Source organism: Spea bombifrons, chromosome 1 (assembly GCF_027358695.1).
Source record: "Spea bombifrons isolate aSpeBom1 chromosome 1, aSpeBom1.2.pri, whole genome shotgun sequence".
Taxonomy (NCBI): Eukaryota; Metazoa; Chordata; class Amphibia; order Anura; family Pelobatidae; genus Spea; species Spea bombifrons.
This window is the reverse complement of record NC_071087.1, coordinates 19,982,690-20,010,038: the sequence shown is the minus strand read 5'-3', so window position 1 is coordinate 20,010,038 and position 27,349 is coordinate 19,982,690.

Below are 27,349 nucleotides of genomic sequence, written 5' to 3'. Positions count from 1 at the left end.
GTACAAATATGCACCACTCACATTTCAAATGGCCAAAAAGGAATACTTTTGCTTTAGAGGGTGTGTTAAAGAAGCGGCTGTTTATAGCTATTAATGTGATTGAGTAAGACATTTGGAAAACAAATGCGTAATGCTACACATTTTGACGTATAAACAAGTTTCCTACTTTTTTATAGATATGATTGTGATGTGATGCTGTCCTAATAACCAAAAATTCTGAGCACTTAAAAAAGGCACATCAGGGGAAGAAGAAGGAATTTGAGGATCAAAGAGGGACTGTTCCACTGGGGGCTGGCTGGCCCAGGTGGCAACTGACGTCCAGGCTGATCCAGATTCTTGAAACATGGTCCATCAACTTAGGCCGCCCACTATGGGAGGCTGGAGCTCAGTGGGGTCCTATAATGCTACGATGACACCAGAGTTGTATCGCGACAGGTCACACTGCACCAGGTAAGAATGGGGTGTTAGCATGTACACAGCGGGGGAAGTGGGAATCAGGCTTTACTTGGCCCATGGGACAAAAAATTTATATATATATATTATATAAAATTCTCTTAATTTGAGGCTAGAGTCGGGTGTGAGTTACTAAAAGGGAAGTTTTTTCTAGTTTTTATCTTGACCATGGCCAAGGTCTCAAGATGGCAATGTAGGCAATCCTGTAAAGTGCCATCTTCTCTCTTTAGAATGACAGCTCCCATATGATTTCTAAGTGAAATAAATAAACATTAATATATGGTAGCAAAATAATTGTTTTTACAAATGTATGGACAAGTTTTATATATTTTTTTATATTTTAACATGTTTAAAAGTAAGTATGATCAAACTATCCACGTGTTTATTTTGTAATTTATCCTTCTGTTATTTTTCAGAAAGAGAATCAAAAAAGTTAACAAATAAAGGCTTTGGTTAAACTTGTCCCACCCTACAGGAAGTGGGCACCCATCACTTAGCTATTTCAAGTACAAACAATAACAAACACCCATGTGTCTTCCGAACTGAAGCATTTACTCTAAATACCATTCTGTTATGATGAATTGTTGGCTGGTGTCTAATGGACGATAGTAAGAGTGGTTCATATCTTCTCCAATGTCTACATCGGAGCAAATCACTGATGTGATGCAAGCAATATCTTGTGAATTTGTTCATTAGGACAGCTCACTGCAGTCAAATGTACATGTTCACACTATTTTACCATTATAGTTTAATCACACAAATAAATACCCCCAACAACCCTTTGATTCCCATACAAACACAAAAAGGCCATATAAACATATCTCCCTACTTCTCCATTCATCCATCTACAGTATTTAAAGTGAGTATGGAGAGATTGTTTCAGTCAACCAAAAATACCCAGTACAGGCTGAGTTTCTATGAAACATAAATGCGGTCCAATGCAGCTCTTTATAACTAGTGTTCACAGGCCCAGACTGGCCATCTGGCAAACCTGGCCAGTGCTTTGAGGGCTGGTGGTGGTGCCTACCTTTATTGACACTTGGCTGCAGATCAGGTTCTTTAGTGTGCTGCCGCTGAGTGGATACACCGTACATATCCAGCAGGTGGTCACAAGTACATCATCTACGGGAGAGAAGATCAGCCTCTGGCAGTAGGACAGATACAGAAAATGATTTGTATCAGCAAATGCACCTCATGTTCTGAAAATTCCAACAGGAACCAAAAGATAACTGCCTTTTTTTCTTTAATAGGGTGGCAATTTGTAACATCTTACTAGTAGTGTGTGAGTGTCTATGAAGATTGTCACTGTTGACAAGATCTTGACTCTTCTTTAGAAAGAGATGTAGAATTTAGGGGCATTAGAAACCCAACTGACCAATGGGACCAACTGTCCCTAGGTAACTATTCTTCTCAGAAATGGAAATTTGTTAAAAAGGCCTTACTTTATTTTTTGATGGAAGGGTATTCACTACCCATACTGTATTTAATCACAAATGGATAAGCCAGCCAGAGTTGAACTAGACCACAATTTATGGAGCTGTCTTGTTAGCTAAGGTAACTCACCCTCAACAGACAAAAAGGAGGTGACCTGTTTTTGTTCAGGTGTCAACTCTGGCTCTGTACGTTAACACAGAACCAGGCACTGACCCACCCTGTGATAAAAGGAATGCATCATGGAGAATAAGCATTTGATTTTATGGTAAAAACCGGTTATGTTCTGCATCATGAACAATTTGTTCTATATCATATTATGTGGATCATCCTGACCAGCTAAACTAACAGTTACATTTTGATTTAGAACTAGCAAGCAAATATAAAAATGAGGAAGAATTGATGTACAAAACTGCATAAAAAAATAAGTCTAGGTTAATACTTTTGCAATAAAATAAAAATGTAAACTAAGAACCCCAAATATAACAAGGACTTAGCGACTGTCACCTTAATTTAGAGTGAGGTCTGAATGTATTTAATGCTGAAGTTACAATTACAATTCTGTAATGGTATCAAAGGATAAAGATGTTTTATGCTTGAATGTTAAGGTGTAATTCACCTATCCAAAAATTCCAAATATTTACTTTTATCCAATCTAATTTATTTATGATGGATGTGCCTCTTTCCATTTGCCTCGCCACACTGTTTTGTTTTTTTTACTGTATCCCAAACTAATGTTGCATTAGACTTCCAATTTCTGGCAATTATACGTTTAGCTGTCAGGAAAATATGTATGCAAATGATGCATTTATTTTTTGGTAATTTGGTTACGTTAAAGCATAACAAAGCTACTTCTGGGCTCCATTTTAGATTCATTTCACAAATTTCAGAAATACGGTATGTTTAAAGATTTCTTTCAAAAAAGTTGTAACGGCTCACACTGCCACCAAATGTGGAGGAAATCACCTTCATGAATCTCAGATCTCCAGCATCGCTTGGAGACATTGGGGTATATTTTGGGCAGATGTTTGGGTCCGAACTGTAATTTCCTTTGTCAGGAATTTCAGGCCTGTAAGACCCTCAAACATAAGGATCAGCCTTTGCACGTAGAGGGTACTGGCCTTCCGCTGCCTTAGTAACTTAGATTTGGTCAGAAAAAGGAGTCTTTTGGACAGCAGAGAGCAGCCTACAACTTGGGTTCTCCAGCATAATCCTTGGGCCACAGAGAGGTGCCTAACCAGGTGGTACATAAACCGTAGGCAGCAACTACATGGGGGTCCAGAGGTTGGTGGGTCAAGGTGTGGACAGCAACAAGCTGGAGCAAAATGGATGGTCAGAAATGAGCCGAGGTATAAACCTGAAATGCAGAAGTATTTGCTTTCAGGATGATAGCCAAGGTTAAAACCAGTCAAAAGTGCAGCGCATCCATACGGAGGTGACGTCATTGGGGCTGAGTGCCCATGTTGGAGGAAAGAGGAGGTCGCTCACTGGCATCACAGGACAAAGAGGGGCCATCTGGATGCAGCGGCAGCCACAAAGGTATCGCCAGTGACACTAAATACAATCAATTCAAGACTTCATAGTGTAATTCTCTCATATTCAAACAGGAAGTTTTCTTGTAGACCTAATTTAATGATCGTTCCCAATCTTATTTTAGAGTGGAAATTGAAAGGTCTTTCTCTCAACTGTTAATAGCCAGTAGAATTATTTCTTGTTTAACCCCTTAAGGACAATGGGCGGTCCCTAAACCCATTGAAAACAATGCGTTTTGAGCCCGTACGTGTACGGGCTTTGTCATTAAGGGGTTAAGTCCCCTGATCAGTTTGTACATTAAGACATGAAATATTTAAGCTATTTTTGGTTAATGAGCACTCCTAAATATGTTAATGAATCTGAATTACTATTTGGATGGGTAGTTTTTTTATTCTCAGGTTGGGAATTCAAAGTCCAATAGAATAGGATGAAATGGTTTTATATTTTATTTTCAAAAAGAATGCGTTCCAATTTAAGAATATCACAATCTTGTCAAATCATAATATTTAAGTCTTCAACATTTTTAGTTAAGATCAAAATAGGGAATCTACCAATTTATGTTCCAAATGTAATTTTCTTCTAAATTTACCCCAATATTTTGGTATGTTAGATATCGTACTACTGACGTTATACTTATTGTGAACATAATGTTTGTTCCACTTTCACACATTTCTTTCTGTGTTAGTCTTTTTAAATATGAAATATTGTAGCTGACCAAATGAGTCGTTCCTAGTTTTAGACTGTAATTATCCTGGGTGTAGCAAAGAAACAGAGGGAGGGGCAGGCACACGAAGACTATTAATCCTCACAATGGTATATTTTACATATTTATTCCTCCTGACAATAAAAAAGCTAAATATACACACAGAATTTCTCTTATTAGATTCCACAGATAAACACGTTTTTTTTTTTTAATCTGTGGGAGGGGTTAATATGCCGCACGTCATATTGCGCATGGCCATGAAAATAAGAACAAATTAATCTACATTAAGTAACCCACATCTAGCAAAGGAATGTAAGAATAAAACATGGAACAAACACAGTAATTACTCATAAACGGTAATATAAATATGGGCGTTCGCATAAACATACATCACCTCCACCCTGGTCTGGCATGTTTAACGTATATGACTGAATTGGCAGGTCACACTTGTATAGGTCCTACTGAACAGCGAATTATGAATATATTAAAGGTGAGTGGCTACTGAACAATTTCCTGTACTTAGGTCTTTGGGTGTATCAGCACTTTCTTTTACGTTGCATGGGTGGAGGACAACATGGGTGCAATTGAAAATTGATGGGTGTTTTAGTGTTGTTGTGTTATCAATAATAAGCTTAATCACCATTTAATTATCAGACGGTAGATATGGAACATTAGTGGAATGTGCTGTTATTATATGCTGCATATTTATGGCGTGCTTGGATGCTCTTTAATCTTGTTTGTCACATTCCATAGGATTTTTTATTTATTGGGATGTAAAAAAATGTACAATGGAGAGGATTATGAAAATTAGGGCATTGTGAAAGAGTGAGAGTTACTGAATACTAATTAGAAGGACACATTGTGGAAAGCTTCAGTGAAGGTAAAATAACGATTTTTCAAGCATTTCAGTTATTGTACCAGAATGTATTAACACGGCAAAGCTGTTGGAAACTGTGGGGCAGCCTTACTTGCTGGCATTGTTAAGCATAATCAAAGACCTAGTTACCATAAACCTGGGAAAGTGAGAATCCTTCAGAGTTCCCTGGTATGGCTGCTTATAACTAAGTATCTCATTTAGACCTTGGCTCTCTATGTGGGCTGAGTGGTGGTCACATTACGTGGAGGCACCACTGAAGTACTCAATGCGCAGTGATAGAAACTACCGTGAGTACTTTGGCAGTAATTTTCTCCCTTAAAATACCTATTGTTGATATATCCTATGGTATCCCATGATTAAGCTGGATGTTGTAATTGACAATGACATGAAATTAACATACTTTACATTTGGGGCATTTGAGTGGGTCAGTGGACATTTCAGGGGACAAATATGCCCCAGGCATTTGGATCTCAATCAAGGGACAGCTGGACACATAATAGATTTGTAACATCTACAGATAACTTTACACTAACATAAGCACAGATAGATATAGAACATGGCAGGTAAGCAAACCAGAACAGATTCAATGCATGTCCTGCTACTACAGTGAAAAAATAACAAAAATAACCTGCATAACAATACAGCTAAAAATTGGAAGCAGAAAAGAGATCAGTCTCTATCAGAAGTAATTGAGACTTTGACCCAATATGGAACATATGACCAATTCTCTTACCAATACTCTGATTGACTATGGTAAAGTGGGTGCCATAGGAGGCGACTCATAATAAAATATATTATGTTGCAGCTCAAGAATATGTTTGGAAGAGTGAAACATAATGTTTTCCATTATATTGTTACATTACTAGAATCATATATGTCACACATAATCCTATCCAGGGTAAAATGGCTCAGAGACTGTTGCATTTTGTAGCGTACAATTACATACATAATCTGAATCATAGATTGAGATTAATGTATGTTTATGTTTCTCTGCTTTCATATCCCCAATATTCAAGATGTCCAAATAAGGGGAGATCAGTAGATAGAGGCAAGGAGGAGACATGACTGAAACCAGAAAGAGTAATGGCTGGCTGTGGGGCATGGATGAAGGCAGGGCCACCCATCATACCCAAAAAGCCAGTCGGTGTTAGCGGGTGTGTGTGTTAGTGTATGGTGTAGGAGAGTATGTGTGTGTAGGTGTACAGGTATGGTGTTAGCACATGTGTGTGCTAGGGTATGGTGGTAGAGTATGCATATGTAACTGTATGATGTTACCATGTGTGTCTAATGTATAGTGTTAGTGTGTCAGCATATAGTATTTGATGTTTGCATGCATGTGTGAGTGGGTGTTAGCATCTGTGTGCCAGTATATTGTGTTAGATAGAGTGTGTGTATATGTTAGTATATGGTAATAGCATGAATGTGTGTGAGTGTTAGGGTGAGTATGTGTGTCAGCATATGGTGCTAGTGTCTAAGATGACCCCTAGGCTCACCTGTGAGAGTACTACAGAGGGGGCTTCCATGGACCCCATGGCCCATCATATGAAGTCAGTGATTTTGTCAGTGTATGTGACATCTGCTTCGTCATTTCAGTATTCTCAAGGAGAGACTTCCCCACTTGTGTGCTATAGTAGACTTATCCAATATTAATATATTATTGTTCAGCTCCTGGATTACGTGAAAGGTTGTCATCTAATTGGGGAGGCGTGTGATTTGTACAAATTACATTCAATACAGGCTGAAAACATCTCCATATTTATATCATAGTACCTCTTTACTCTATTGTCCTCAGTACGTAGGAGTGGGTATATCTCACTCTAAAAGTATTAGGGGCCATATTCGTCTACAATGGCTGAAGCAATATATTTCAATTTCAGCAGGCATCTCAGGAATTGAATGATTCTCTAAGTCAAGAAATACTCCACCTTTGCCTTTGTAAATATATCTCTTTAAGTAAAAACATGCATTTACAAGTTTCTTCTGCGTAATCCCTATTTCATAATGCATTTCCATGGCAGACGGAAACTCTGTTCAAAGTATTCAAATAAAACCACAAATATTATGTGTTTTGCATACTTCTGCCAATGTTCTTAGATTGTGGGTTATAGTATGAATTATGAGCGCATGCTCTCACACACACGCAGCTATTTCATTTGATTATTTTTAGTTATTTATTATCATGAGCATTACCCAAATGTCTTTCTCTTGTTGCATCATTTTTACGTTGATGCAACCCTGATCATTATTCGTTGAAAAACACCACTCAGAACTTTAAGTCCAGTACTTACTTGGTGTGCCTTACTAGAACAGAAGCTAACAAGAACAAATAATAATAATAATAATAATAATAATTAGGAACAATTGCTGACTTATTTAAAGGGCTGTTCCATTAATGAACACATTAATTATGTTCTCTATTCTGTTAAGCAAATAAACCTTAGCTCATCTATTATTTTATTATTCCTTTGAATGTTATAACATGGCGACAACCTATCACTGCCTTCTTTTATGTCACAATTTACTATCCCCTTAAAAATTACGAATCATGCACCAGGAAGAAAGTTTCTAATGATGTATTTAGTTACAAGAGTATTACATTGAGAACCCTTAAGCAAAATTCAGGGACATTGACTGATGTATAAAAAAATAAAAGGTTATAAAACATTAATATTATTATGATATATAGAATACAACATGACAAGATCGGGACTGGTAAATTATTTAAGGTAAGGGCATGAACTGCCTTATAGCTCCCTTCTAATACAATACCCTTGTGAAATTCAGCTAGTTCACAGTCCCGCTAGTGGCCCCATGTAGCGGGCATCCAAACAAAGATATTTTTTGCAGCAGCATCAAGCTCTTTTGCCAACCGTCCATGCCCATAAGCATTCATATTAGAATTCTAGAACTAATGCTGCAGGTTAATGCCAATGTGTATTGTAACATTATAGTGAAGCCTCATTTTACTAGTCCTACTTAAGAGTTTCGTATTCAGTTGTGTTTGTATTACTTTTCCCCAAATATTCCCAACAATGCAGGTTTTCCAGACTGCTCCTTTGAGGAAAATATTTAAAAAAAACCCTTCCCTGTAGGTGGTACCATATTTGCATAAGGCCCCCTATTAATTCTCTGAAGGGAGTCCAGAGATCAAAGGGGCCATAAACAGTTCTTTATCTGCTTAAATTATTACTATGTAGGTAGAAGACAAGTGACCCCCCCAACATTTCAGGTGTTCAAATCAAGACAATAGTGTTGGGGTGTAGGTAGAGACAGAGAGAGTGTATGGCCAGACCTAAGAGGTGTGCAGGACCACCAGCACACCATACCCACAGAGCCACCGTGTGGCCCTCAGCCTCAGACCTCACATTGATTTTACTGCTCTCTTGGCTCATCAGTCTCTCCAACTAGCCTATGATTCTCAATGCCAGCAACAGTAGAACAGTGCGGCAGCCATACGGGACAGTGCTGAAAATTGGACCTGTTCCACAAAAATGAGGTAAATTGGGAGTTATGATTGACGTTCAGAAACTCTTATCCGTGTGGTCACAGGGCTACATGCATTTTCTGGCGCAGGAGGCAGTGGATGTTAGCGGTATTTGTTGAAAAACAAAAAAAGGGTGACTTGTAAAACCTGCAACTTTTTTTGAGGTATTTGGTTGGACGAATATGTTAAAAACAGCCTTCTCACTCATCTTTTATTGTTTTCATTTAAATCTCTAAATGGCTACACTGATAATGCAAACATTGTAGGATTATTATGTTTAGCCAAGAACCTATCAAACGTCTCAACATGCAAGCGTATTGTGTGTGCTTGGCAGCATGGCACAGCTTTGGTTTATATACAAGCCCGTCCTTTAATCATCAAACAAGATGCCTATAGTGCGTAAGTCCTTTGGGTTTTTAACTAATCTGTTTGTAATGTTATTGCCATGATGGGCCTGATGTGTTGCATTATAGCTTAATGCGCAAACATCTGCCACATAAATATGAATTTCTTCACAAAAGGCAACAGAATTAAAGGAATACTTTGGCGGTTAAGCTCCTCTTTAAGCTTTATCTGTTAAAAATAACATCTGCTGAAATCACATCGATAAGAGTTTTAATTCTTTGCTTGAAATAAAAGCTCCATGCCTGTCTTGTGTGGTAAAAGAGTGTAAACATTTGCACCAGTCTCAGCCATACTTAAACAACATAAGACAACACACATTTTTTTTTTCTGCACAAATGTTAACATTTTTCTTTTTTTGTCGGGAAAGTTAATTTTGTGTCATTTTAAGTACGGGGATAATGTTTGGAGACACTATTGGCAACATTGCTTCCAGCATTAATGTGTGAGCGTGGTAGCAGGTAGACAATTATTGCTTCAACAGTGGCCTGTTACCATCATTTTGTACCTCACATTAGTAGGCACCTGATGTTAGTAACTGGTAAATTTGAATGAATTTTGTGACTGTAGATTTTTGTTAACCATCATGTGAGTTTTTAGGCATAGGGTAAGCAGCAAAAGGCTTTGTGACGAGGGACAGACTCTGGTGGTCCTCCCTGCCAGTGCGGCATCCAAGGCATCAGGGCTGGTCGTAGACCTAGCGGCAACCCAGGCAAGGGTATTCTCTCAACCCCATAATTCTTTTACATAGATAGCAATATTGTTAAGGCCTAGCATGAACAAGCAGGGAAGAAGCTACACATAGTAGAGTGTAGAGCAATTACTTCTTATGCAGGGGCAGGTAAGCTAAATAGACATTTTAGAAAAAGAACAAATTTCCAGCACTCAAATTCAAACATACAAATACATACTTTGAATAAACATGTGGTTTCAGTAATGTGTTGGTGAAATCAGATAAGCTCACCTCCCATATCAAGGCACCCCATGGTGGGCTTCGAAATCACGTAACTGTGATACGCAAGGGGCATATGTAACTCTGCTGTCTGATATTCCCATGTATGAGACAATTACCCGGTAATAATCTAACACATTGTTCTTCACCACAAACAGAACCCTTGATCTTGGTCCTCATTAGCATCACTTGCCGGTTCTCTCATTGACTATCCTTGTTTTAAGCCTGTAAGTCTAACATGATGCTTGCCATCTATGCGATAGGTTATTCTGACTCAGGATTTTAGGTTAATGTCTAAAACATTTAGTCTAGCATTTCATTACACTTGTGCCCATTGGTTTTCAAATAGCCAATGGAGGGGGGGGGGAATCAGTGTTTCCTTTGCATTAAACTCCAAACTCTGTTTAATGTTTCTGCTTTACAAATGCTCTTTTACTTTTGATATATATAGCCCATTTAAAATTTCCAGACAATACAAGCCACACGAGGCAGAGATGACTAATTCCTCTGCCAACATTTTGGCGGAGATCTGTGAAAATGAGTCTATTCACAAGGGGCTAATACAAAGATTTGTCTTTGAAAAGCCATGCTTAAAGGAGATAATAAAATGATGAAGTGATGAGCTATTAAAAGTATGCTGTATTCTGTGGTTAGTGCTTTGCATCAAGCAAACTTTTCTAAAAGCACATAACCCTATCCATAACATCATTCCACTCGGGTCCAACAGAGGTCTTTTATCTACGTACTTGTAAGTTTTTCACTAGGGCTGCTTAAAATAATAGCATATCTTCGTCCATCTTGGCAGCACAACCAAGTGTTTGTACACTTAAGTTCTCTTAGGTAAAACTCCTAAATAATTTCTTCCTTAGCAAGAGAACTGCTGGCACCCTAACAAGACATCCATTGACTGACTTTCTTCAGTGTCTGTTAAAGAAGCTTGGATCCAGTAGTAGTCTATTTTAAGGTAACGTGCTCTGATCACATATTTCAAGGGATTACTAAAAAAAATTAAAATATATTTATAGGAACACTACTGTAAACTGTTTTTTGTACATGAGCTTTGTTGTAAGATTTCTCAGGGTTTTTTTGCATCCTGCTTTTCCCGACGCAACCCATAATACAAATATAGTGTACATCTATATTATATTTGTTGAAATGGAAACTTATCCAGGCAGCTGAAGCTCAAAAATCATGTCACACTCAAAACTTGGCAGCTTTCACCCTGAGTCTTTGGGTAAAGGTGTTGCTTCCATATGGCTCCAGGTTAATTAGTTAGTATCTTCAAAATCTGGACATGGGAGCAAAGTTTGGCCACGTTCTGTCCACACCCTGCATACTCTCTGTCCACACCCTGCATACTCTCTGTCCACCTGCCACCTGCAATACTGAGAGCAAAACATCATGACCCCTTCCACTTTCGGTTGGCGTCCTCCAAGGTTCAGTCCTTGGCCTTCTGCTGTTCTCTCTTTATACTTCATCTCTTGGCAAACTAATCAACTCATTTGGCCTCCAGTATCATCTATATGCAACTGTCTTCTCCTGATCTCTCTCTTATGTCCCGTATTACCAAATGCTTGTCTGCTATTTCTTCATGGATGTCACCAGGGCCGGCCCAAGGCAAAATGCCGCCTGGGGAGAATTTTAAAATGACGCCCCCCTCCTTATCTACCCTTCCTCTCCCTCCGTTCCTCCACCCCCCCTTCCCTTGTACTTACCTTTCAGCAGTCCTGCGGCGAGTCTCCCTGTTTGGTCTCGGTGCCGGCTTGTAATGCTGAGCGCCGGAAATCTTCCGGCACTCAGCATTACAAGCCGACACCGAGACCGAACAGGGAGACTCGCCGCGGAGGAGAGAGAGAGAGAGGGGCGCCCCTTTCTCTCTCTTTTGCTTTAAATTTTTTTTAAAAAAAACGGCTTGGGGCGGCAAAGTGCCGCCCCTTCAAAAGTGCCGCCTGGAGCGGTTGCCCCACTCGGCTCCATTGTCGGGCCGGCCCTGGATGTCACAACGCTTTCTAAAACTGAACTCATTATCTTCCCTCCATCCATCTCCACTCCACTACCTGAATTCTCTATCACCATTAATAACACGACTATCTCTCCTACTAACCAGGCCATCCTGGGGTCATCCTTGACTCAAACCTCTCCTTCATCCCTCAAATTCAGTCCCTCGCCAGATCCCTAAAAAACATCTCTCACATATGCCCATTCCTTACCCAAGAATCCACTAAAAATCTGGTTCATTCACTTATCATTTCCCATCTTGACTACTGCAACACTCTTCTGGTTGGCACTTCAAGCTCTCCTCTGCAGTCTGTCCTAAATGCTGCTGCTAGGCTTATCTTCCTTGCACGTCGCTCCTCTTCTCTTTTGCATCCCCGCTCTGTGAAATCCTCCACTGGCTCACTATTACCTTTAGAATTAAATTTAAAATCCTGGTACTGATATATAAGGCCTCCATAACACTGCTCCTCCATAAATTTCTGCCCTCATAAGCAAATACTCTCCTTATCACCTCTTCCTTTTCTGTCTACAAGATTTCACTTGGGCTGCCCCATATCTTTGGAATCTACTTCCACGAACCTTCAGCATTTACCCTCCCTCCCAGAGAAGCCTCATCACCTTAGCAGCTAGAACTTCCTTGTCATTGATACAACCACCACACTACCTCTCACCCTTTCTCTGTGCCTTATGTTTGTCATCCCATTCCCTCAAGACTGTAAGCTTGCGAGCAGGGCTCTCTCCACTCTCTCTCACATTCTCTTACACTCTCTTTTAGTATCTCCCTACCTTCTTTATCACCTGCTTCCATGCCCCTGTGGGACGCACCGTGGCTCCAAAAGACAAGAATAATGCAGACACACCTGCAGAGAGAGAGAAGTGCCGAAAAGCTTCTCTTTCTGCATGGACCATCTGCATTATTCTGGCCTGGTGCTTGCCCTGTTGTGGAAGTACGATACTAGACCAGAATAATTCCGCCTTTGCTTCTGATCTCAGCAAATTTTACAAAGTGGCACGGTGGTGATTATTATGAGAGGAGTCGGACAGGAATCAGAGCAGTCAGACAACCAACTGGAGTTTCTCCTGGCATCTGAATACTTACCACAGATGCACAACAATCAAATTACTCCTGGTACTCTTACATTGCCTATTACCGTATTTGCTTGATTATAAGACGACCCTGATTATAAGACAACCCCCCAAAATCTGAATATTAATTTAGGAAAAAAAGAAAAAGCCTGAATATAAGACGACCCTATAGGTTTTACTAGTAAGTGTTAATTCATGTAAACTATGTAAACTATTTTTTTTTAATAAAAGCTATGATTGAGAAAAATATTTTTTGTTTTTTATTTCCTTTTATTTTCCAGCCTGCCCTCCAGTTATGCATATCTGCCCCCAGGCTCGCTACTCTGCCCCATCGTGCGTACACCCTCTGGCTGTCAGAGAGAATTCCCCGCACTGGTGCGATTAGCAACCCCCGCTGCTAATCGCACCTTCTTCCGGCTGCAACTACCCGCTGCCCCGACTACACAGCGGGGAGTCAGAAGCACCGGTAAGTTTGGGGGGGGTTAAATGGGGGGCATAAGACAGGAGGATCCAGGTCCCCTGCAGCGCTGCGGGGGATGTGGATCTTAGTCTCATAGTCAGACCTCTATTTGAGGTCTGATTATAGGACTACGCCGATTATAAGATGAGGGGTATTTTTCAGAGCATTTGCTCTAAAAAAAAAAAAAAACCCTTGTTTTATAATCGAGCAAATATGATATACTTTGAATCAGGACCTTAATAGGATTAAAAGTTAACCAAGGGATTTAAAGCACACCAGTCTACAAGTTAAATGATCGTATACCGTTGCTAGCCATTTAGGGCCTGGTATATCTACATCTTTTTTACCTATACATCCTATGCTCTCCCATAAACGCTTGTTTATTATTTTTCTCTGGAAGGGAACTAAAGATACAGAGCTGATATTACTCTTATGTGTTAAATTATATAACAATGTGTGAAAAAAAATTGAAAAATATGAAAAATAACCCACTACTACTCCAAATATAAGACTATTAATCATAAATAGTTAAATGTGTGAATTCAAGTGATAATTACCAGTGTTATATCTATCAGTAGGAAAAGGTGAAAGTGAAGATGGTAGATAGTATTCGGTTTCTAACAAAGCAGCTAGTCCTGAAGGATTATGGAGTTCCACTTGGTTAAGGAAACAGACAAAAAATAAACTAAAAGAAGACAGTGCTAAAACAATATATAGGTATAGATATATATATATATATATATATATATTTTATTAAAAAAACAAAGACCATATTTTAAAAATATACATCAAAACATGTAAACAAACTAAAAAAAAAACAGAAATAAAAAAATATACAAAGATATAGATACTCTAGATTGTAAGCTCGTTTGAGCAGGGTCCTCCTCACCTGTTGTCTCTGTTAGTCAATTTATGTTACATACTACTTCTTATGTGCTGTCTACCCATTGTACAGCGCTACGATTTCTTTGAAGTGATCACACCTGTGAAGGATGTATAGAACGTATGGCTTCTTTACTATCCACACCCTGTATCTGCGTGCACAGGGTTGTTGCTCAGGTGAGATATGCCCTCCAGCATTTGATTTTAAGAGCATTTATCTCTTTGAGTACCAAAGCAAATGCAACAGAGTGCTCTACAAATTTAGATTTTTTAAATCTGCCAATTTAAATCTAATGAATCACACACTTCATAGTCAGAAATGCATTAGTTTGATCCAGGGCCGGATTTTATGTCGGGCGGCCACCTGATCACTTAAGCTTGGTATGTGTGGCGACACATTACGTTTTTATGTTCATGCAGAGTACGACTGGTCATATCAAGCCTGTGGTCACACACTACTGCACCTGATCGGTGCAGCTGGAGCAGCAGATTAAGTAAGGGGCACTGTGAGTGGCTTAGTGTGCCAGTGCCATGGCAGTTTTAATAAGTCACCCTGCATATGGTGGTATACCTAGCCTTTATGCCACTTTGGGTTGCTGCTCTGCTTTCCCTTGGACATATGATGCTTGTCTACTCCTGACTCATACCTGTCCCTCATTCCCTTAATCAATGGCCTATTTAACCCAGGCATGCCCCAAGTCTCTTTGACAAAGCATTGCAGTTAATGGCTTTGTTTGTTAATCCCATGGATTTTGATTGCATATCTGACTTTCTGTCTTTGACCCCTGGTGTCGACTTTGATAACGACCTTGAATGCCCCTTATGTACTCCATTAATTCTTCCTACTTGGACCCCGGCTTGCCTTCAGACCAAACCTGCTTCCTCTAGTCCTTGGCTTGTTTCTGACCATGATAGCTCGTTCTCCTACCCATTCTACAGACCACATTGCTGTCTGCCCATTCTACTGATTGGCAGTTTGCCATCTGCCTACTCCACAGACCCAGGTTGCTGCTACCCTGTTCCAAGGCTTCCTGCTTCTCCAAGGTGTGTCTTCACATGGTGCCAAAGAGAAAGTCTAAGGCTACAGCACACATATGTCTGTCACTGGACATACCAACAAATACAGCATATTCAATCAAAGTAAGGTTAGCACTGATGATGTTGAATCACATTGGCCATGTGGTTTTCAGGCTCTCCTTAGCTCTACATCCTATTGCCATATAGATTCATCTAAAATGTTCCACCAATAATTAATATATGATGTATTGAACTAAGGTACAAGTTGGTTGGAGAGCTGCTGCTTTTTTTTCATTTTAATATGCATTGGAAAGGGTCAACCCAAGTGAGCTTCTCTTGCATAAAGACCTTGGTTGGTCTTGTGTAACATCTATATCATTAAATTAAATTTGCAGCCCTATTACAAACGATGGACAATAAAAATTACTCATGTATGACAATATAAAAACTTATAGATTAACATACAGTATGTTAAACATAGAAACATAGAAAGTAACTGCAGAATGTGAACCCATCCAGTCTGCCCAACCTCTGGTTGTTGAAGGCATATTTGAAGAGATGGAGAATCTATAACTGAGATATACAACTGAACTAGTGCGGACCTTCATGCACATGAAACACACCATAGTTTGCCCTTCATAATATACAGTAAACGTTTTGTGCTGAAACCTAAACATTACTGCAAATTTTGGTGAATAAATCTTTCTAAACTCCCGAGGAATAGGGAAGTTAGTTTTCCAGGGGTCAATTACTTTTATTCTCATATTATGCTTGTGTCTGCTACTTCTCCTTCAGCATCATGACTGCCTCATCGGTACACTTACTTAATATGTCAACTATGTCTGCCAACCAAAACATCTTTCCAACAATTGCGTTTCAATTTTTGGACGATCATAGTGTTCCCTATCATTTTACCTTTGTGAAATATTTTGATTTTAACTGAAAAAAATTTCCACAGCTATGTCTAAACTATCAACAGTATTTCGTGAAAAAGAATACTTGATGCCAGTTTGGGAAACCAAAGAAAGAACTGGATAATATAAACTTATTTCAATCGATAACTCTTGGCCACTGTTTTTTAATTTGTTGAAAATGTTCTTAAAGAATCCTACTACTTAAGAGGAACATTTAAAGGTGGCTCAAGAAGTATGAAGTCCCCATCTTCATCTATGTCTCTATGTCTCTGAAGTGATATGAGAATAAACATCTTATTCATTGTAAGGAAAGTTGAGGAAAGTGGAAGAGAAGCTGCTACAAAAGTAGCTTTTATTTAAGCTTAAATCATTATTTTAACTGCAGTAATTTATTTATATAAGTAACTACTGCTTACTATAATACTTTCTTTGTGCCCTTCTCCCAATTTCTTGGTCTTTGAGAAAGCACGAAATGTAAGGTTTTTGTTTTTGTATTGATTTGATGAGTCAATGGAAAAGATCATCCTTCATTCTTGACATTTAGCATTTTCTCCGCTGAGCTTTTCTCTGTCTGGAAAACTCCTACGTTTCTGTAGAGACGTCTTATTGAAGTTGCAGGGATGACGTAAATTTGGACAACTACAATGATAAGGCTTTACTTGGGAGCAGGGGAATCCATTACAAAAAATGTTAATTGATTATAAACATAGCATGGAAAGCCTCAAATATAATGAATATTCCAGTGCCTTATTCCATTAAAAAGCCTAAAGAAATTGGCTGATATTTCACATCTATTTCTAAGACATTAAATGACATAACACATTTTGTAATAATATACAGAAATGCCCCTGCCCCTTACTATGACATCGTCAATGAGCTCTATTAGATCAAAACGATTTGGACTTTTGGAAACAAAATTCTCTCTCTCGCACTATTGGTCCAATCACACAGAAGGAAGCAATCCTTTTTTGCCCCAGCGCACAGAGCAAGGTCCATAAAGACATGGTTGGATGAGTTTTGTGTGGAAGAACTTGACCTCAACTCCATCAAACACCTTTGGGATGAATTGAAATGGAGATTATGTATAATGTATTAGATTTCTGGGTAAAAGTCACTGTAAGGATTTAATCAATCACCATTGCAGAAAACCTTATTTTTTCATTTATTTCTTAAACCATTTGAGTGTGCTGAATGTATTGTACCAGCTAATGTAAGTGCATTGTTAGATATACAGGGAAAAGAAAAAATGTCAGTGCGCTAAGCTAGTCACAGGCTCAAATAATACAAATGTATAATACGAGGCCTACCAAACAGGTGTAAGCATGCTGCAAGAAACAGTGTATTGGCTGTACAATGTAAACAAAAACAAATATATAAACATAATATGTTTGGTAGGCCTCGTATTATACATTTGTATTATTTGAGCCTGTGACTAGCTTAGCGCACCGACATTTTTTTCTTTTCCCTGTTTGCACATATTTGAGGTTGTTGGCTCCTCATCAGTCTGGTTGCAGCTTGCTGTCCAGGGGTTAATAGGGAGGAGGTTTAATGGCACCTCCCCCAACACATTAATAAGGTTTTGGTAGCAGTATAAACTGCTTTGTGTGCCCACTGTGTAGGAGGTGAGAGTAGGTTCTCACCCTATTGAGAGTGTGCCTTGACGTGGCGGGTGAGCTTAATTATGCTTTGGCCAATTCATATAACCAAAACCTCTCATTTATATTATGTTTATATATTTGTTGTCAACTTTATTAGGGTAAGAAGCGCAGACAGTTTTTGTTTTTTGTATACATTGTTAGATATACATAGCAAGCACCACACACCCTTTGCCTATAGCAGTTTGTTTGTTAAGTAAATGATGTGTCACCCTAAGATGAGATCGTATCTCATCAGAGTATCTGAGGCACAAAGCGTGCTCTGTGAAATAAAACAAACTGTTTTGCAACCAAAATTCTTCCAATCGACACAGCCAGAGGAGTATTCCTGCTCCGTTGCCAACACGTGCCCATAGAGGCCATACAGGTGAGGACAGGCTCTGGATGTACACATAAAATACAATATCTCACAATTACCATATTTTGTCTTATTTATTTTAAAACTGTATTTGCATTGAGGCTTCAACATTTTCTTGATCTTGCGATTTCCCCCCTGTTTTAAATGCAATCTACTTATTTATAGATCAACACATCACTAAAGCTTCATCCCCAGATTGAATCAAAATTTCGTAGTCCAGTGACTTCATTTGTTTGTTAAATAAGAAATATCTATATGTCTGTTTACAGATGCATAAAGGGGCAGATTACATTAATCTTGTTTTATATCACAATTGCGTATCTATGTGGTATATCTATAAGAAAAATTAAAATAAAGCATTTTACCTGGTCCAAGATTTTCTCATGAAAAGATGAATTCTTTACACTAAGTCTGTATTTAAGAATTTGACATGAACAATTTAAGTACACATAAATGGTGGACAGAAACGAAATTGTGAGAAGTTGTCATTCATGTAAAGAATTTGGAAAATAGGTTGAATCTTGGAGCGCTAAGCGAGTGCACAACTTACTGCATGGACTATGATATCATGCTAGGTGCTTTATTAAATATTTGCATTCCTAGGAATGTTTCTGCAAAATGTGGCATCACATATGTGTCATATAATAAAAAAACATGCATATAGGTGTATTAGCCCAAGCAAAAATGCCTTAGTTATAGTTGATATCTTTTATTGGGCCAACATAGAGAAAGATGTACGGTTACACTTTTGGGACCTCAGAGGTGTTTTGTTCAGGTAGAATTATTTGATTTTATTACCGATAGGGGGCTCATCTAATGCAATATCTTCCTTTACTGTAACAGCAGACAGTACAGTGAATCAAGGTTTGACTTACACCTAAAAGGAAAAAGCACCAATCAGGACTGAACATTGTTATAAATAGAGTCCATTTTCTTCATAATGTCCTTTTTCTTTGCTGTCCTCATTGCAACTAGGTATATATTTTCAGTCTTACTCTTTTACTCAAGTCCCTTTAATTATTTACTTTATTTTAATATAGTAAGCCTTTACTTTTTTTCTCTCTTCCTCTGTGTCTATTGTGTGCTTCATCATTTGGCTCACGTTTACCATCTTGTTTCCAACTCCGCTGGTCATTGGCGTATTGTTGGCTACCTGTCGGCGTGTTTTCTTCCCACGTGTGCCAATTGACCGGCTGTTGTGTAGTTACACAGCATTTATTTATTTATAGTTTTGTCAGAGTTTCCCACGTATCCGCAAACAGAATTGTAAATTCTCTTGATATTGGTGCTTTTTATCTCTTGACAGCATCCCATTTCCTTAGGTTACTTTATTTCTGCCATCATTGTTTTCCTTTATATAATGATATCATTATATTATTATTGAATGTAATGAAATTAATTCATTATTTCATTACTTTCTGTAATTACATGCAATTATTTCATTTTACATTTAAATTGATTGGGGATTTTTATTCTAGTGGATTGTCAGTCCTTTAAATGCCATTATAATAAGTCATTTCTTTAAATAAAATAACAGTTATGCAGAGCCCAAACAAGCTTGTTATTAACCCATAAAATTCCATATTTGAAGGGGATAACACTGCATGAGCGCTCTCATGGAGCGATCAGGCAGCGAGTCCTGTCTCTGAAGCTGCCCTGGCATCTAGGATGCGATCGTCGGTTAACCCTGATGGCTCCTGGGGGGCTCTGTGTCGCTGTTACTGGACTGTCCAGACTACCGGGCAGACAGCAGCTGCAGTGCCCCCGATTGCCACTAACGTGTAACTGAATCTAGTTTATAGGCCAATCACAAATTAGCTGCGTGACTCAGCAGCTACTTAAGAAGACAAGCCTTTTTTACAGTGAATTTTAGAATCATAGGTCCAAACAGGCCTGGAGCAGGTGTTATCCATTTCGGTTAATTCCATTCAGTAATTATTAAGGTCTACTTCTGACATCACCTATGATCAGATAGATATGAAAGTTAGGCACAGCCGATTATATACACATCACAGTTTAACCAGGTATTGGAGATTACTTTTGTTGCTCGGTTAAATCACCCCCAGCAGCTGTCATATTCAGCGTGTATCTATGTACAATAGCAGCGTGTAACCATGCGCTACACGTGCCGTCATCACTTGTCAAAAGATATTTCCATTTGTTTACAGGTTAACGTTATAATATTATATTGAATTGGTGTCATGATGTGTGTTTGCATGCCACACCTAGCGACTAGGCATAGAAAAGCGCATGAGAGCAGATGTACACCGCAACACAAAGTAACAGCAGCGATTAACCTCCTGAGTGCTGGAAAGGGGCAGTAGCAGGGCTTCATACTGCATCATGGAGCAAAACAGTAATCGGATAATAATTGGAGAGCTTGTACTAAATTTCAGTGCCTGTTAGATGAATGACCAGAGGGGTGGCATGAGCAGAAATGTTAATACAAATCTGCTTATAACATTAAATACTGAATAATAGCATGGGGGCATTTTAGGAAAGTTTTAGATATAGTCTTGTTTTGAACAATGTGAAATTATCTGGTGCATATTTGAAGCTCAGGCTCATTATTATCATTTCTAATTTGTTTTTTTTTTACCTATGTATCCTTTAAATATGCTCTTGAAAGAATATCTTTGAATTTCAGATAACTAGATAGATAGATAGAAAGATAGATAGATAGATAGATAGATAGATAGAAAGATAGATAGATAGATAGATTCTGTAGATGATAGTTACATGCAGAGATAAAGTATGTCTCAATCTCAGGTGAAGGGGTCGGTATGATTTACTGAAATTCTTACTAAAGTTTTCAACTTTGATAGCCTCCTTGACTTAATGACTTAACTAGTAGAATTGAATGTTTATGGGAGTATCTTTTAAGTTTTTTTGTTGTTGTTTTCTAGTTTTCTCTGTTCCAAGTAAAACATACCCTTTAAATAAAAATCAAGAAAGCAAGTCTCAACTCTAATAGCAAACAATGAGTTAATGTTTTCTCAAATATAACAGTGGTGTTGGTCAATGGAATCTCGAACAATCTGTCTGATTACTAATGGTAATCCTTTACAAAACAAGTAATGTTCCTGTTATAAGCTCTTTGTAGGGGAATAGCTCTATTTTACCCTTATAAAAAAAACTCTTTCTCTCTAAATTCAGTTTAAGGTTTAAACATTTTTCTATCCAGGTATTCAATTTCCAACAGAATGAAAATGATGCTTGTAGTTACAAACCAAGTATCCATAAATTGTTTTTGTAGGATCTTGCAGTGTGATACCACGTTATCAGTCCAACATCCATGCTTATTCAGCTGGTGTCACATGTCCCAAGAACCGATTAGCTCTCATCAGGTCAAATATGGACTGGTTGGTTGACTGCAAATAACATCCACCATAACTTGTCTCATTATATTAAAACCCAAGCGGGATTGGAGAGCGATGTCAGTGGTTGCACAGGGCAGCACCAACAGCTAATTGGACTGGTTTCTCCTGCTGGGTTGGACCATAGGACCATACATTTCACTGTTTGCCAGGAATGCAAACAACGACAATTGTGAACTGGTCAAAACATCCCTGAAGGCACTGGGCTGTGTCAAATATTTCCTTTCATCTTCAAAGAAATGTGACAGAACTTGAACATGTACTTAAGAACAGTATTACCCAGTGTCACTATGTAGCAAAACAATAATTACTATCCAGGTCAGTGATTTTGTTCACAGGGTTCAAACATGTAGCATTCCACCCAAGTCACACCTATGTTATACGTGTGCAAAATGAAAACGCTCTTACTTACTTAAAGGCCATTGTTCTAGATTTCTCAACAACAATTAAGAGAGCTAGCTGGGTTTGCTGACACATCAGAAATCTATAATTTAACAGTATAGCAGAAGCATTATTACGCACACTCATCTATATCCAGACAAGCCAGGAGGCTTGTTTTTGCCTCAACCATGATGGATTCTGGGTAGGTGCATACAAATAAGGTCAACAATTACTTTCTATAATTTAACACAAATCTGAAAATTACAGATCCACATAATAAACCAAAATACAAGAATTTGATTCCTAACTAGCTAGTAATAGTGGATAACATACTGAACTGTACACATGGCTTAGCATTATGGGAGTTGGAATGCTCAATGGCTACCTTCTACTGACTGAAAGCATCTCTTTGTCTTAAACTATCATTAATGCAAATAATATTATGAGTCATTTTATTTCCAAAACATGCAACCTTTGTCTATTGCATGCAGGGTCCAGTTAGCTTAATTAGGTAATTATTTTTTTTTCAATCATTTAAGGTCATGTCTCCTTTACCTTAGGAGCACACAACTCCCTGTTCTTCGTCCTGAATCACTTAGCAAGGGGTTGAACCACAAGAAAATTGGACAGGGACTTGGATGATCCCAACAGTGCCACGTCTCTCAAGTATCTCTGCCTCCTCCTGTCCTGATGTTTCCATAGCTCAGTACAACCATACACTAGTCCTACATACGGTCGCTCCTGTAACTGTGCACTGGCTCCCATGCCTTCCGCCATGGCATGCCATGTATAATAATATACATTATTATAAATTACTCTAAATACATATTATATATTACTTACAGGAAGTGACGTACCCTGGCCTAAGCTGACTAGGTAGGTCTGGGGAGCGGCAGTCACCCTGCTGCAACACCAGGGGTAGATTTCAGATTTCTACTCAGTGGACAGGTTACAGGGGAGAGCTCGGGATACCCTTCACTATATATATAAAGGCTTGGTTCACTTGCTAGAGCATTTGCAGAGTCTGTCATCTATTGCTTTCTCCATCCCAGGCTGTGATTCCTAGAGTCACGAGCTAGTGGTTCAGGGTAACCATAAATTGTGATGCACTTAGAAGAAGCAAGGAGCTTCATGTCTCCTGCTTTCTCTGGTTGATTTGCAGCGCAAAATGAAAGCATTTACTACTACAGGGAGATAGGGAATAAAGATCCATCAAGAACAGTCCATGATCATACGACAGACAGGGAAATCTCTCTAAGTACCTTTATCTGCTACCAGATACTGTCTTCTTTTTCCCATGTTCTTCTTCTACACCAAAATCACTTTGTCTGTGCAATCTCAAGTTAAGAAAGAAGTACATAATGTATTTTATGCAAATTAACCAGAGAAAATCTAACCTGCCATATTGCACAAATAGTATGTGTTTGAATAAACTCATATGAGACAGGCCATACTGACTGCATCAGAATGCTGGAAGATACAATATTTTTGGCAGCCTGTAAAGTTTAGTAAAACATCTACAAATATTTATACCTCTCAGGGTCAGTTGAGTCTAAATAGGTATGGGGAAATCTTTGCTGGATCTAAGTGATTTAAAAGAAAATATACATCACTGTAATCGATTAAGTATTTTTTTACTGTCATTAAAAATATTGAAACTAGAAGAATTTGAAAAATAACTACATTTTTGTAAGATTAGCTCACTCACTAAACTAATTCTGAACTCCCAAGCAACGCAGTCTGGCGTTACTGCTATCCAGAGTTTAAAGTAGGAACTAAACAAATTCATGGTCAAGCAGTTGAGTTGAGAGTAAAATTGATTGCTTACAATTATCTTAACCATACAGTGAAGACGGAGATAGAGGTTATCCAAGCAATGAAAGGTTGGAAATAATTAATGAGCAATCAATTGCATTTTATTAAAATAATTAAAATTATATTACAAAAGTAACTGTTGTATATTTTGATCAAAATCCACCCATGTGTTCTGGAGAGTGATTGAATGTGGGAACATTCAGCAGAAAAAGTGGACAATGAGATTGAGGAAAACAAAAGAGTGGGGAAAAAGAATTGCGGAAGAGAGGAAGGAAAGCAAAGAAGAAAATGGGAGAGATAATAAAGATAATAAAGAGGAATGATGTTATCTGTATCTGTAATAGTTGTGTATTAGTGTTTTCGGAGCAATGTGTATTAGCAGCTTTAGTTTTGCACAGTGTGTATGTGAAAAGTGATTACTTTTGTATATAGCATTACCTGTGACCAGTCTTGATTTCTGCAAGGAGCTGTATATATGATCGCTTTGTATTTTCCTATCTGTAAAGAGCAGTATATGTGAAACTTTTGTATCTTTATACACTTTTTAATATCAGTTAAAATACAAAACATCAAGTAATGTGAAGGAAGAAGAATAATGTCTTCCTGGTACCATTTTGTTTTTATTAAATGTTAGAGCAAGAATGTTATTTTTCTATCAGTGAATGAATGAGCTTATGAAATCTACCATCAAAAGTTATGAATAAATCCATTTGAATTTTTCTTACAAGTTTTGCAATACCATTATTACAAAGGCTGTCAATTTCAAAGAAGCAAGATGGCCATCACATATTGGTGTATGTTTTATTTACAAATTAAAAAAAAATATAGCAAAGACGCTAGTTTTAACAATAAGTTCAGCCTAGACAAAGTAGAACTACTGTTAAAAGTGCTGTCACACAATTAAATATCGTATACAACATAAATAACCAGTTATGTGTGTTTCTTACTATGCTATATTTGTGCTATTAGCCCATTAAAGACCACTACAGGACCAAATACATTTTCATGCCTGTTCAATCGTAATGTCCCTCTGTCTCACTTAGTGTACCCACACAAATTATATATTGAATTTTCAGCACAAGCAGGGCTTACTTTTAAAACCATATAACATTATTTTTTATAATTAAAATAGAAAATAAGTGGCAAAAAAATATTTAAAAAAATCATAGTTCTACGTGTACATAAACTGTATACAGCTCAGTGATTTAAATACCTAAAAGAATAACACTGAATCTGACAGCAGAGAGTCACAAATTTATCCCTAGCTGTCATTGGTCCTAAAGGACATAACTCTTGTTTTTGTGATGAATACCTTGGTCCTTGGCCATGAAGGGATTCAAGTGTTATGTTTATCATCTTTCAAAACAACTATACCATAGTATATCATAAAAGTCAATATGGGCAGTGTCAGAGCCAGCGTTACCTTCTCAATTTCCTGGTCTGCTATTTTGGCAGCGGGTTCTAAGGACAAATACAAAGAGTGTACAAAGAAAAAAAAAATTGGCAACTTGCTGTTGGTGAAGAAATAACTGCATGAAACGTTGTAGAGTGACCCTTGTGAAATAGCCTAGGCTGTGTGCTCTTTAAAAATAATTACATTTCTGGTTTTGGCTTGGACTGTGTGAGCTCTATTAAGCTATGCATACTAACCTTGGTACAATGTGCACGCTAACCTTCTAATATTAGCCTGTAAAAGCAGAAGGTAGATGAAAATCACAGATATATGAGGTGTTTCCACACTCAAGACAATAAATACATATATATAGAGATTGGTTTTCATTTGTATTAGCTGTGAGTGGGTCTGTTGTTGCCAGAGTGTCTACTTTTCTTTTAAGCAAGTGCATTCAGTAGGGACCACTAGAGACGTCGTTCACCTAGAGCACTAGAAACCCTAACCCTGCTTTACCAGCAGACAATAGACGGGTCACTCCTTTTGCACATAGTCCTTACAAGGAGAAATAAATCCCAATCATTTTAGTTAAATTCCAGCAGATGCACAATTAGCAGATTTTTGGGTATGACTACTAAAACAATCCCTTGAAGATATCTTTGCTTCTTCTATATTCATTGGCAAATGTCCCAGAAGTTTAACTCTTTTTAGCATTTTTGTATAACAGGACGGGATGAATTATGAGAACCTTCAAGAATGACAGGCAGCTTCATACATTAGAACACATATCAACCATACTCCCTATATTCATATCCGATGTCATTTTGAAGGTATATTACAATTACGTCGTATTACATTGGTATGTGCAAAGATGAGAGAATTAGAATTCTTACTCATATTTTTTTATGAAATACAATCTATTGTTATAAGGTTTAAAGTTCAAAAATACAACATTTTGTTTTCTTCTGGTAGAAGAACATCTAAAAATAAATACACAGATGAATCTGGAAATAATGTGTCAATAGGTTTTGAGGTTTTTGGGAAATGGTTTAGGATGTCAGCAGGAATACTAGTAAATTGCTCAAGAATACAGATAATTGTTAACAATCGCAGACTGGTTAACTTGCCAATAATTTTTCAGATTGAGGCTTATTTCCTATTTCTTAGCCATCTGTGATACGTAATATGGAGTTAACTCACTTTTTCCACTTGAAATCCAGTGAGATAGTCTATTTTATTCTGTTTTTGGAAGTTATACAAATTCCAACCATAAAACATCATTTAGATATCAGCCAAACGAATTACAACACTACGATAACTGTTACAACTGTGAGGTTGTCCTATTTTCGCTCATTTGTATTGTTGTTGAGAATGTTCTTCTAATTAAGACTGGTAAGCAAAACATCACGTTCTGGAAGTTAAGAGATTAACGCGAACGCTTTACTTTGGATCTGTCTTTAATAACTATAATGTTTTATAGATACTAGGGCAGACATTTGTATACTTTATAATGTAATGGGTGTATGAAAAATGATCTTTTTACAAAGTTTTAAAAGTGGTTTTAATGGAATATTGACATCACCATTCCACTTGTTCCTTTGGGGATTAGGCTACCTTTTTAAATGTATGCTTTCATTGTTCTTTATAAATAACCCCCAATGTTGAATCAGTTTGCAGACAAGCTAAATATTTTCCATCCAAAGATGGGCTGCTCTGTCTTTTGACTCATGGGCTTCTATATACAATTTTTTGGGGGGTGGAGGAACAGACTTGCACTTTCAGGCAGTTTCAAGTTAGGGCAAGTGCAGGGAAGGCCTGACTTCATTCAGGCCACAATATCTTAAAATCAGAACAGCCATGCGCAAGTTCCCCCTAAAAATAAAATTTTAGTAGTAACACAAAACTCAAAACTAGTAAAGACACTAAAACACCAACTTTTTTTAAGTTATTCATTGTCATAGAAAGAGCATGAGGTTGTTCTTGTAGTTCCCATGTGACTTGCGGAGCTTTTTTGTTTTATGATTCTGGCTCGTTAGGGTATTGCTAATTAAAATAATATACATTGTGACTCCATATGGCTTTGGTGATTTTTACTTGTGTAACTTAAAACATTATGGTCTTTACACCATATTCATTTTAAAAACTAGCATCCAGATATTATAAAAAGCTACAGTCAGCAAA